Genomic DNA, 12,500 nt, shown 5'->3' on the forward strand with positions numbered 1-12,500 from the left:
CCCTTACTAGTCATGTAGTTCTTTAGTAGTCCTCTAGTTGTTTACTATTCCTCTAGTTCTTTACTAGTCTTGTAGTTCTTTACTACTCCTGAAGGCCTTTACTAGTCCTCTAGTTCTTTACTAGTCCTCTAGTTCTTGACTAGTCATGTAGTTCTTTACTAGTCCTGAAGCCCTTTACTAGTCCTCAAGTTCTTTACTAGTCCTCTAGTTCTTTACTAATCATGTACATCTTTACTTGTCCTCTAGTTCTTTACTAGTCCTCTAGTTTTTTACTAGTAATGTAGTTCTTTACTAGTCATGTAGTTCTTTACTAGTCATGTAGTTCTTTACTAGTCCTGAATGCCTTTACTAGTCATGTAGTTCTTTAGTAGTCCTCTAGTTATTTACTATTCCTCTAGTTCTTTACTAGTCTTGTAGTTATTTACTTGTCCTGAAGGCCTTTGCTAGTCCTCTAGTTCTTTACTAGTACTCTAGTTCTTGACTAGTCATGTAGTTCTTTACTAGTTCTGAAGCCCTTTACTAGTCCTCTAGTTCTTTACTAGGCCTCTAGTCCTTTACTAGTCCTCTAGTTCTTTACTAGTCCTCTAGTCCTTTACTAGTCCTCTAGTTCTTTACTAGTCCTGAAGGCCCTTACTAGTCATGTAGTTCTTTAGTAGTCCTCTAGTTATTTACTATTCCTCTAGTTCTTTACTAGTCTTGTAGTTCTTTACTTGTCCTGAAGGCCTTTGCTAGTCCTCTAGTTCTTTACTAGTACTCTAGTTCTTGACTAGTCATGTCGTTCTTTACTAGTTCTGAAGCCCTTTACTAGACCTCAAGTTCTTTACTAGTCCTCTAGTTCTTTACTAATCATGTACATATTTACTTGTCCTCTAGTTCTTTACTAGTCCTCTAGTTCTTTACTAGTAATGTAGTTCTTTACTAGTCATGTAGTTCTTTACTAGTCCTCTAGTTCTTTACTAGTCCTGAATGCCTTTACTAGTCATGTAGTTCTTTACTAGTCCTGAAGCCCTTTACTAGTCCTCAAGTTCTTTACTAGTCCTCTAGTTCTTTACTAATCATGTACATCTTTACTTGTCCTCTAGTTCTTTACTAGTCCTCTAGTTTTTTACTAGTAATGTAGTTCTTTACTAGTCATGTAGTTCTTTACTAGTCATGTAGTTCTTTACTAGTCCTGAATGCCTTTACTAGTCATGTAGTTCTTTAGTAGTCCTCTAGTTATTTACTATTCCTCTAGTTCTTTACTAGTCTTGTAGTTATTTACTTGTCCTGAAGGCCTTTGCTTATCCTCTAGTTCTTTACTAGTACTCTAGTTCTTGACTAGTCATGTCGTTCTTTACTAGTTCTGAAGCCCTTTACTAGTCCTCTAGTTCTTTATTAGTCCTGAAGGCCTTTACTAGTCCTCTAGTTCTTTACTAGGCCTCTAGTCCTTTACTAGTCCTCTAGTTCTTTACTAGTCCTGTAGGTCTTTACTAGTCCTCTAGCACTTTACTAGTCCTCTAGTTCTTTACTAGTCCTCTAGTCCTTTACTAGTCCTCTAGTTCTTTACTAGTCCTGAAGGCCCTTACTAGTCATGTAGTTCTTTAGTAGTCCTCTAGTTGTTTACTATTCCTCTAGTTCTTTACTAGTCTTGTAGTTCTTTACTACTCCTGAAGGCCTTTACTAGTCCTCTAGTTCTTTACTAGTCCTCTAGTTCTTGACTAGTCATGTAGTTCTTTACTAGTCCTGAAGCCCTTTACTAGTCCTCAAGTTCTTTACTAGTCCTCTAGTTCTTTACTAATCATGTACATCTTTACTTGTCCTCTAGTTCTTTACTAGTCCTCTAGTTTTTTACTAGTAATGTAGTTCTTTACTAGTCATGTAGTTCTTTACTAGTCATGTAGTTCTTTACTAGTCCTGAATGCCTTTACTAGTCATGTAGTTCTTTAGTAGTCCTCTAGTTATTTACTATTCCTCTAGTTCTTTACTAGTCTTGTAGTTATTTACTTGTCCTGAAGGCCTTTGCTAGTCCTCTAGTTCTTTACTAGTACTCTAGTTCTTGACTAGTCATGTAGTTCTTTACTAGTTCTGAAGCCCTTTACTAGTCCTCTAGTTCTTTACTAGTCCTCTAGTTCTTTATTAGTCCTGAAGGCCTTTACTAGTCCTCTAGTTCTTTACTAGGCCTCTAGTCCTTTACTAGTCCTCTAGTTCTTTACTAGTCCTCTAGTCCTTTACTAGTCCTCTAGTTCTTTACTAGTCCTGAAGGCCCTTACTAGTCATGTAGTTCTTTAGTAGTCCTCTAGTTATTTACTATTCCTCTAGTTCTTTACTAGTCTTGTAGTTCTTTACTTGTCCTGAAGGCCTTTGCTAGTCCTCTAGTTCTTTACTAGTACTCTAGTTCTTGACTAGTCATGTCGTTCTTTACTAGTTCTGAAGCCCTTTACTAGACCTCAAGTTCTTTACTAGTCCTCTAGTTCTTTACTAATCATGTACATATTTACTTGTCCTCTAGTTCTTTACTAGTCCTCTAGTTCTTTACTAGTAATGAAGTTCTTTACTAGTCATGTAGTTCTTTACTAGTCCTCTAGTTCTTTACTAGTCCTGAATGCCTTTACTAGTCATGTAGTTGTTTAGTAGTCCTCTAGTTATTTACTATTCCTCTAGTTCTTTACTAGTCTTGCAGTTCTTTACTTGTCCTGAAGGCCTTTGCTTATCCTCTAGTTCTTTACTAGTACTCTAGTTCTTGACTAGTCATGTCGTTCTTTACTAGTTCTGAAGCCCTTTACTAGTCCTCTAGTTCTTTATTAGTCCTGAAGGCCTTTACTAGTCCTCTAGTTCTTTACTAGGCCTCTAGTCCTTTACTAGTCCTCTAGTTCTTTACTAGTCCTGTAGGTCTTTACTAGTCCTCTAGCACTTTACTAGTCCTCTAGTTCTTTACTAGTCCTCTAGTCCTTTACTAGTCCTCTAGTTCTTTACTAGTCCTGAAGGCCCTTACTAGTCATGTAGTTCTTTAGTAGTCCTCTAGTTGTTTACTATTCCTCTAGTTCTTTACTAGTCTTGTAGTTCTTTACTACTCCTGAAGGCCTTTACTAGTCCTCTAGTTCTTTACTAGTCCTCTAGTTCTTGACTAGTCATGTAGTTCTTTACTAGTCCTGAAGCCCTTTACTAGTCCTCAAGTTCTTTACTAGTCCTCTAGTTCTTTACTAATCATGTACATCTTTACTTGTCCTCTAGTTCTTTACTAGTCCTCTAGTTCTTTACTAGTAATGTAGTTCTTTACTAGTAATGTAGTTCTTTACTAGTCATGTAGTTCTTTACTAGTCATGTAGTTCTTTACTAGTCCTGAATGCCTTTACTAGTCATGTAGTTCTTTAGTAGTCCTCTAGTTATTTACTATTCCTCTAGTTCTTTACTAGTCTTGTAGTTATTTACTTGTCCTGAAGGCCTTTGCTAGTCCTCTAGTTCTTTACTAGTACTCTAGTTCTTGACTAGTCATGTAGTTCTTTACTAGTTCTGAAGCCCTTTACTAGTCCTCTAGTTCTTTACTAGTCCTCTAGTTCTTTATTAGTCCTGAAGGCCTTTACTAGTCCTCTAGTTCTTTACTAGGCCTCTAGTCCTTTACTAGTCCTCTAGTTCTTTACTAGTCCTCTAGTCCTTTACTAGTCCTCTAGTTCTTTACTAGTCCTGAAGGCCCTTACTAGTCATGTAGTTCTTTAGTAGTCCTCTAGTTGTTTACTATTCCTCTAGTTCTTTACTAGTCTTGTAGTTCTTTACTACTCCTGAAGGCCTTTACTAGTCCTCTAGTTCTTTACTAGTCCTGAAGGCCCTTACTAGTCATGTAGTTCTTTAGTAGTCCTCTAGTTGTTTACTATTCCTCTAGTTCTTTACTAGTCTTGTAGTTCTTTACTACTCCTGAAGGCCTTTACTAGTCCTCTAGTTCTTTACTAGTCCTCTAGTTCTTGACTAGTCATGTAGTTCTTTACTAGTCCTGAAGCCCTTTACTAGTCCTCAAGTTCTTTATTAGTAATGTAGTTCTTTACTAGTCATGTAGTTCTTTACTAGTCCTCTAGTTCTTTACTAGTCCTGAATGCCTTTACTTGTCATGTAGTTCTTTACTAGTCCTGCAGTGTTTTACTAGTCCTCTAGTCCATTACTAGTCATCTAGTTCTTTACTAGTCCTGTAGTTCTTTACTAGTCCTCTAGTCCTTTACTAGTCCTCTAGTTCTTTTCTAGTAATGTAGTTCTTTACTAGTCATGTAGTTCTTTACTAGTCCTCTAGTTCTTTACTAGTCCTCTATTCCTTTACTAGTCCTCTAGTTCTTTACTAGTCCTGAAGGCCTTTACAAGTCATGTAGTTCTTTACTAGTCCTCTTGTTCTTTATTTGTCCGGTAGTTCATCACTAGTCCTCTAGTCCTTTACTAGTCTTCAAGTTCATTACTAGTCCTCTAGTTCTTTATTAGTCCTCTAGTTATTTACTAGCCCTGAAGGCCTTTACATGTCCTGAAGGCCTTTACTAGTCCTCTACTTCCTTACTAGTCATCTAGTTCTTTACTAGTCCTTAAGGCCTTTACTAGTCCTCTAGTTCTTTACTAGTCCTCTAGTTCTTAACTAGTCCTCTTGTTCTTTACTACCCATGTAGTTCTTTACTAGTCCTCTAGTTCTTTACTAGTCCTCTAGTTATTTACTAGTCATGAAGGCCTTTACTTGTCCTGTAGTTCTTTACTAGTCCTCTATTCCTTTGCTAGTACTCTAGGCCTTTGCTAGTCCTCTAGGCCTTTACTAGTCCTCTAGTTCTTTACTAGTCCTTTAGGCCTTTACTAGTCCTCTAGTTCTTTACTAGTCCTTTAGGCCTTTACTAGTCCTCTATGCCTTTACTAGTCCTCTAGGCCTTTACTAGTCCTGTCGGCATTTACTAGTCCTCTAGGACTTTACTAGTCCTCTAGTCCTTTACTAATCCTCTAGGCCTTTACTAGTCCTCTAGTCCATTACTAGTCCTCTAGGCCTTTATTAGTCCTCTAGTCCTTTACTAGTCCTCTAGGCCTTTACTAGTCCTCTAGTCCATTACTAGTCCTCTAGGCCTTTACTAGTCCTCTAGTCCTTTACTAGTCCTCTAGGCCTTTACTAGTCCTCTAGGCCTTTACTAGTCCTCAATTAGTGGACCGATGTATCCCTTGGTAGCGCCGGAAGATTTTTTTCCTCCAGCCCCCCCTGTCGTCGACAAATAATCATCCCAAACTACTTCCCGCGGCTATACACACACACACACACATGCTCACAAACTCACACACACACAGGTTATACTGCCCTAAAGCAGAGTTGGGCCCAGTGTCATATTCCTCCATGATATACAAACACCTTGCAATATTAAAACGAGAGCTATGCCACGGACAGCTGTTCAGTTTGACATCTATTTCATTTCTATGCCGTCTCTCCAACCCTGTGTTTCAACAGCTGCACCATGCACTGAATTATTTAACGTGTGTGTGTGTCTAGGTGTGTGTGTGTGTGTGTGTGTGTGTGTGTGTGTGTGTGTGTGTGTGTGTGTGTGTGTGTGTGTGTGTGTGTGTGAGTGTGAGCCATCGACTGTCTGTATCAATAAAATATAGACCTAGCTCGTAACATTTTTGATGATATCAGCGGCTATATAAATATTCACAATTAAATATTCAGAACTCTGAGGATACATATTGGATTGAATAATAAAACAGGAAGTCAAAAGAATATGATCAGAAAAAGACATGCAAGTCAATGAATATGTCACCAAAACAGCCTCAATCACCAGTTATGTAAGATCTGGGGAAACACTGCCAGACGTTCAAAACGATAATGTCATAAAACATGTCACATTTAACCATCTGACTTTGTTATTTAAAATAGTTGACTCTTTACATCTTAATTTGAAGCAAAAGATTGAAACATAATGATTTTAATTTCACACGTACACTTGCTTCAATATTTCAGTTGACCAAATTGGAGATTTTTGAATATCCCGCACACAAATGTCATCTGACATCAATATCTCTCTAAACAAGAATATTAATCAAACGTCTATAAAACAGAGGCTCACTATCACACCTTGACATGTTCAAGATTGCAGATTAATTCAAGTGAATTTCATTTTCAACCAGTAATACATATTCAATCAGCTTGTGTACAGGCATGATGAATCCAATACATTATTTACACATAATTATCGTGAAATACTCACACATATTGACAATTGGCTGCATAGATAGATATCAACACACTGTTGATAATGTGGTAGCAGAGAATTCCAAAACTCACAAAATTGTCAAGAAGAACTGCAATATCCACAATCCTATGCATCTCAGAGAGACAGCAAGGCACCAACAAAACCAGTTTGCAGAAACATCCCAGGCCAATCAATATTTATTTAGTGTGGTAAAACCACAACAGCGGTGGCAACGACCGACCACGATGGAGCAGAGACTAATTACGGCACAGTAAGTGACAACAGCGAGAGAGGATGGAAGGACGGAAGGAGGGGGAGTAGGACGCCCCAAAACTCACCAGTCTGTTGACGAGGGGAACCCCGAAATGCCAGATGTGCTCGTTGAGCAGGCCGCTGTACACCACGTTGCCAAAGAGAGCAATGGTTCCGTGCTGCTTACACAAGCCACTTCCTGGTTTGGTTTCTATGGAGATAGAGATACATGCGAGTTATGTAGAAATATTGATAAACATGCAGAAAAACTATGTCATACAATGTATATAAAAAAACTGGTAAAACATTAAGAAGATAGAGGGTTGGTGTTGTGGGAATAAAAGAGTCTTACACGCGCTCATTGCCAATTTTGAGTGCTCTGCTATTTTCCAACCCTTGACCCAGGGTTGGTTATTTACCTGTCTATCATCAGCTTGCTTGCGCTGAGATGGGATGGGTGGAAATATTGTAGGTGTGTCCTTAAAAACAGGCACCAAATTGTAGGGACAGTTAAGACTGACCAAAAGCTGGTTTTTGCAATAACACATGTTGGTTATGACAGCTGGTTTTAGCAATAACATGTTGGTTATGACAGCTGGTTTTAGTAATAACATGTTGGTTATGACAGCTGGTTTTAGTAATAACATGTCGTTATGACAGCTGGTTTTAGTAATAACATGTTGGTTATGACAGCTGGTTTTAGTAAAAACATGTTGGTTATGACAGCTGGTTTTAGTAATAACATGTCGGTTATGACAGCTGGTTTTAGTAATAACATGTCAGTTATGACCACTGGTTTTAGTAATAACATGTTGGTTATGACAGCTGGTTTTAGTAATAACATGTCAGTTATGACCGCTGGTTTTAGTAATAACATGTTGGTTATGACAGCTGGTTTTAGTAATAACATGTCAGTTATGACAGCTGGTTTTAGTAATAACATGTCAGTTATGACAGCTGGTTTTAGTAATAACATGTCATTATGACAGCTGGTTTTAGTAATAACATGTCAGTTATGACAGCTGGTTTTAGTAATAACATGTCATTATGACAGCTGGTTTTAGTAATAACATGTTGGTTATGACAGCTGGTTTTAGCAATAACATGTTGTTATGACAGCTGGTTTTAGTAATAACATGTCAGTTATGACCGCTGGTTTTAGAAATAACATGTCAGTTATGACAGCTGGTTTTAGTAATAACATGTTGTTATGACAGCTGGTTTTAGTATTAACATGTTGTTATGACAGCTGGTTTTAGTAATAATATGTCAGTTATGACAGCTGGTTTTAGTAATAAAATGTTGTTATGACAGCTGGTTTTAGTAATAACATGTCAGTTATGACAGCTGGTTTTAGTAATAACATGTCAGTTATGACAGCTGGTTTTAGTAATAACATGTCAGTTATGACAGCTGGTTTTAGTAATAACATGTCATTATGACAGCTGGTTTTAGTAATAACATGTCAGTTATGACAGCTGGTTTTAGTAATAACATGTTGGTTATGACAGCTGGTTTTAGCAATAACATGTTGTTATGACAGCTGGTTTTAGTAATAACATGTCAGTTATGACCGCTGGTTTTAGAAATAACATGTCAGTTATGACAGCTGGTTTTAGTAATAACATGTTGTTATGACAGCTGGTTTTAGTATTAACATGTTGTTATGACAGCTGGTTTTAGTAATAATATGTCAGTTATGACAGCTGGTTTTAGTAATAAAATGTTGTTATGACAGCTGGTTTTAGTAATAACATGTCAGTTATGACAGCTGGTTTTAGTAATAACATGTCAGTTATGACAGCTGGTTTTAGTAATAACATGTCAGTTATGACAGCTGGTTTTAGTAATAACATGTCATTATGACAGCTGGTTTTAGTAATAACATGTCAGTTATGACAGCTGGTTTTAGTAATAACATGTTGTTATGACAGCTGGTTTTAGTAATAACATGTCAGTTATGACAGCTGGTTTTAGTAATAACATGTCAGTTATGACTGCTGGTTTTAGCAATAACATGTCGGTTATGACAGCTGGTTTTAGTAATAACATGTTGTTTATGACAGCTGGTTTAGTAATAACATGTTGGTTATGACAGCTGGTTTTAGTAATAACATGTCAGTTATGACCGCTGGTTTTAGCAATAACATGTCGGTTATGACAGCTGGTTTTAGTAATAACATGTCAGTTATGACAGCTGGTTTTAGCAATAACATGTTGTTATGACAGCTGGTTTTAGTAATAACATGTCAGTTATGACCGCTGGTTTTAGCAATAACATGTTGGTTATGACCGCTGGTTTTAGTAATAACATGTTGTTTATGACAGCTGGTTTAGTAATAACACACAGTAGCCTAATCAGTGGCATATCATCAGTGTTTTTTTTTTAAATACCCCATTTTCAGAGCAGCAAAACAGTCAACAAACATTCCCCTTATTTCTGTAGATTGGAAGTTATTTTGGTACAGCTTCTGTGAAAAGAGTGAACTCATTAAGTGCTATGCCCATTGAATGAAAGGTGTCAGTCTCTGTGGAAAAGCATGTTTAGCAACATCATGTTGTTATTATTGTTGTCCATTCATAATTTTGAGAGATTTTTTTTTTTTTTATCTTACGCTTTCCTCTGTCGGACCTGTGATATCAAATTCTGATCGCTGTCCATGGTGCTGAATCCACTTGTAAGGTAATTTGCGTGTTTGATTGTTTACCATTCCCATGGCAAAATCAACACAGGCCAAATCAATGGTGATATTTCTATAACTTTTGGTAGGCAATTGTCGAAATGCAAATGAATCATGAAATATTTCCATGTTGAAGCCAATGACTATTTAATAAACCATGTTCAATGAATAGGAAAAACATCCATACCCCGTCCTATTTAGAAGTTTTATTGTTGTTTTAAAAAACAGTTTTTAATTTAATTTGATTAAAAAACAAACTTATTAGAATGATTTACCGACCATGGCTTTATGGCTCACAATTACATTTCGGGGGCCATCTACCACATATTTTGTTCTGATGTTCTGATTGGCCACTGATTTGGCCTCGACACACCTGCAACTAACACTTTATCATAACCCCAAGCCCATTCGCGCCACCGCCAGCTACTGCGACCATAATTCCCGCTGTGAAAATAGCAAAAATATTTCTGACACACCTTGGACCAATGGTGCTTCCATCAGCTCTAAGATTGACCATTTTTTTTTAAATAGAGCCCAGAGAGCAAGAGAGAGAGCGACAGAGAGAGAGTGAGACAGAGACAGAGACAGAGACAGAGAGAGAGAGAGAGAGAGAGAGAGAGAGAGAGAGAGAGAGAGAGAGAGAGAGAGAGAGAGAGAGCGATGATTCCAATGTTGTTTATACCCAGACCTGGGCCCTAACAGTAAATCTCAGTAAGACCAAAATAATGGTGCTCCAAGGACCACAAATACAAATTCCATAAATATACCTCCGCCTAAACATCAGCGCCACAGGTAACTTCCACAAAGCTGTGAGCAATCTGACAGACAAGGCAAGAAGGACCTTCAATGCCATCAAAAGGAACATAAAATGCAACATACCAATTAGGATCTGGCAAAAAATACTTGAATCAGTTATAGAACCCATTGCCCTTTATGGTTGTGAGGTCTGGGGTCCGCTCACCAACCAAGAATTCACAAAATGGGACAAACACCAAATTGAGACTCTGCATGCAGAATTCTGCAAAAATGTCCTCCATGTACAACGTAAAACCCCAAATAATGCATGCAGAGCAGAATTAGGCCGATACCCGCTAATTGTCAAAATCCAAAAAAGAGCCGTTAAATTCTACAACCACCTAGAAGGAAGCGATTCCCAAACCTTCCATAACAAAGCCATCACCTACAGAGAGATGAACCTGGAGAAGAGTCCCCTAAGCAAGCTGGTCCTGGGGCTCTGTTCACAAACACAAACACACCCCACAGAGCCCCAGGACAGCAACACAATTAGACTCAACCAAATCATGAGAAAACAAAAAGATAATTACTTGACACATTGGAAAGAATTAACAAAAAAACAGAGCAAACTAGAATGCTAAAGAAATGTCTTTATTCTTTTGGAACTTTTGCGAGTGTAATGTTTATTGTACATTTTTATAGTTTATTTCAATTCTGTTTGTTATCTACTTCACTTGCTTTGTCAATGTTAACATATGTTTCCATGCCAATAAATCCCTTAAACTGAAATTGAATTGAATTTGGAGAGAGAGAGAGAGAGAGAGAGAGAGAGAGAGAGAGAGAGAGGAGAGAGAGAGAGAGAGAGAGAGAGAGAGAGAGAGAGAGAGAGAGAGAGAGAGAGAGAGAGAGAGAGAGAGAGAGAGAGAGAGAGAGAGAGAGAGAGAGAGAGAGAGAGAGAGAGAGAGAGAGAGAGAGAGAGAGAGAGACGAGAGAGAGACAGACCGAGAGAGAGACAGACCGAGAGAGAGACAGACCGAGAGAGAGACAGACCGAGAGAGAGAGAGACCGAGAGAGAGACAGACCGAGAGAGAGACAGACCGAGAGAGAGAGAGACCGAGAGAGAGAGAGACCGAGAGAGAGAGAGACCGAGAGAGAGAGAGACCGAGAGACCGAGAGAGACCGAGAGAGAGACCGAGAGAGACCGAGAGACCGAGAGAGAGAGAGAGACCGAGAGAGAGACCGAGAGAGAGACCGAGAGACCGAGAGAGAGACCGAGAGAGAGAGACCGAGAGAGACCGAGAGAGAGACCGAGAGAGAGAGAGAGAGACCGAGAGAGAGAGAGAGAGAGACCGAGAGAGACCGAGAGAGAGAGCCGAGAGACCGAGAGAGAGAGAGAGAGAGAGACCGAGAGAGACCGAGAGAGAGACCGAGAGACCGAGAGAGAGACAGAAACAGAGAGAGAGAGAGAGACAGAAACAGAGAGAGAGAGAGAGACAGAAACAGAGAGAGAGACAGAGACAGAAACAGAGAGAGAGACAGAGACAGAAACAGAGAGAGAGACAGAGACAGAAACAGAGAGAGAGACAGAGACAGAGAGCGAGAGAGACAGAAACAGAGAGAGAGAGAGAGACAGAAACAGAGAGAGAGAGAGAGACAGAAACAGAGAGAGAGACAGAGACAGAAACAGAGAGAGAGACAGAGACAGAGAGCGAGAGAGACAGAAACAGAGAGAGAGAGAGAGACAGAAACAGAGAGAGAGAGAGACAGAAACAGAGAGAGAGACAGAGACAGAAACAGAGAGAGAGACAGAGACAGAAACAGAGAGAGAGACAGAGACAGAAACAGAGAGAGAGACAGAGACAGAGAGCGAGAGAGACAGAAACAGAGAGCGAGAGAGACAGAAACAGAGAGAGAGAGAGAGAGAGACAGAAACAGAGAGCGAGAGAGAGAGAGACAGAAACAGAGACAGAGAAAGAGACAGAGACATAGAGACAGAGGGAGAGAAAGAGACAGAGACAGAGACAGAGAAAGAGACAGAGAAAGAGACAGAGACATAGAGACAGAGGGAGAGAAAGAGACAGAGACGTAGACTGAGATAGAGAGGCATAGACTGAGAGAGACAGAGACATAGAGAGAGACAGGGATAGAGAAAGAGACAGGGATAGAGAAAGAGAGAGAGACACAGAGAGAGGGAGACACAGAGAGAGATAGAGAGATAGAGAAAGAGACAGAGAGAGAGACTGACAGACAGAGACAGAGAGACAGAGGGAGAGAGAGGGACATAGACAGAGAGAGAGAGAGAGAGAGAGAGAGAGGTGGTCTGAGTTAATAAACAGCAAACATCCTGGACAGAGTTTTTGGAGTCAGGGCTGACAAACTGCAGATGGAGAGAGATAGGGAAAGGAAAACCTAGACATTTGCCCAAACATTCGACCGAAATGTGTGTTCTGCATTTAACCTAACCCCTCTGATTCAGAGTCTGGAAAATATCAACATTCTCTCTCTTTACATTATTAAAGGGTCTTGGGATGCATCTGAGATGACACCCCATTCCCTACATAGGGGCCATAGGGTTCTGGTAAACATTTGTGGACTATATAGGGGATAGGGTGCTGTTTGGGAGACAGCCATAGTAAAACCAGGACCATTAAAATGTCACTTG

General features: G+C 39.3%; 1 pseudogene across 1 annotated transcript in view; it reads right to left on the reverse strand.

The window, feature by feature from the left end:
- Positions 1-12,500, reverse strand: part of LOC106589866 (RNA binding protein fox-1 homolog 3-like) — a 919,181-nt pseudogene that overhangs the window by 292,436 nt on the left and 614,245 nt on the right. The window contains exon 5 of the transcript XR_014383051.1: positions 6,509-6,633. The product of XR_014383051.1 is annotated as an RNA binding protein fox-1 homolog 3-like (transcript). The remainder of the gene's footprint in view (positions 1-6,508; positions 6,634-12,500) is intronic.

This window comes from Salmo salar, chromosome 28, assembly GCF_965601325.2.
Source record: "Salmo salar chromosome 28, fSalSal1, whole genome shotgun sequence".
NCBI lineage: Eukaryota > Metazoa > Chordata > Actinopteri > Salmoniformes > Salmonidae > Salmo > Salmo salar.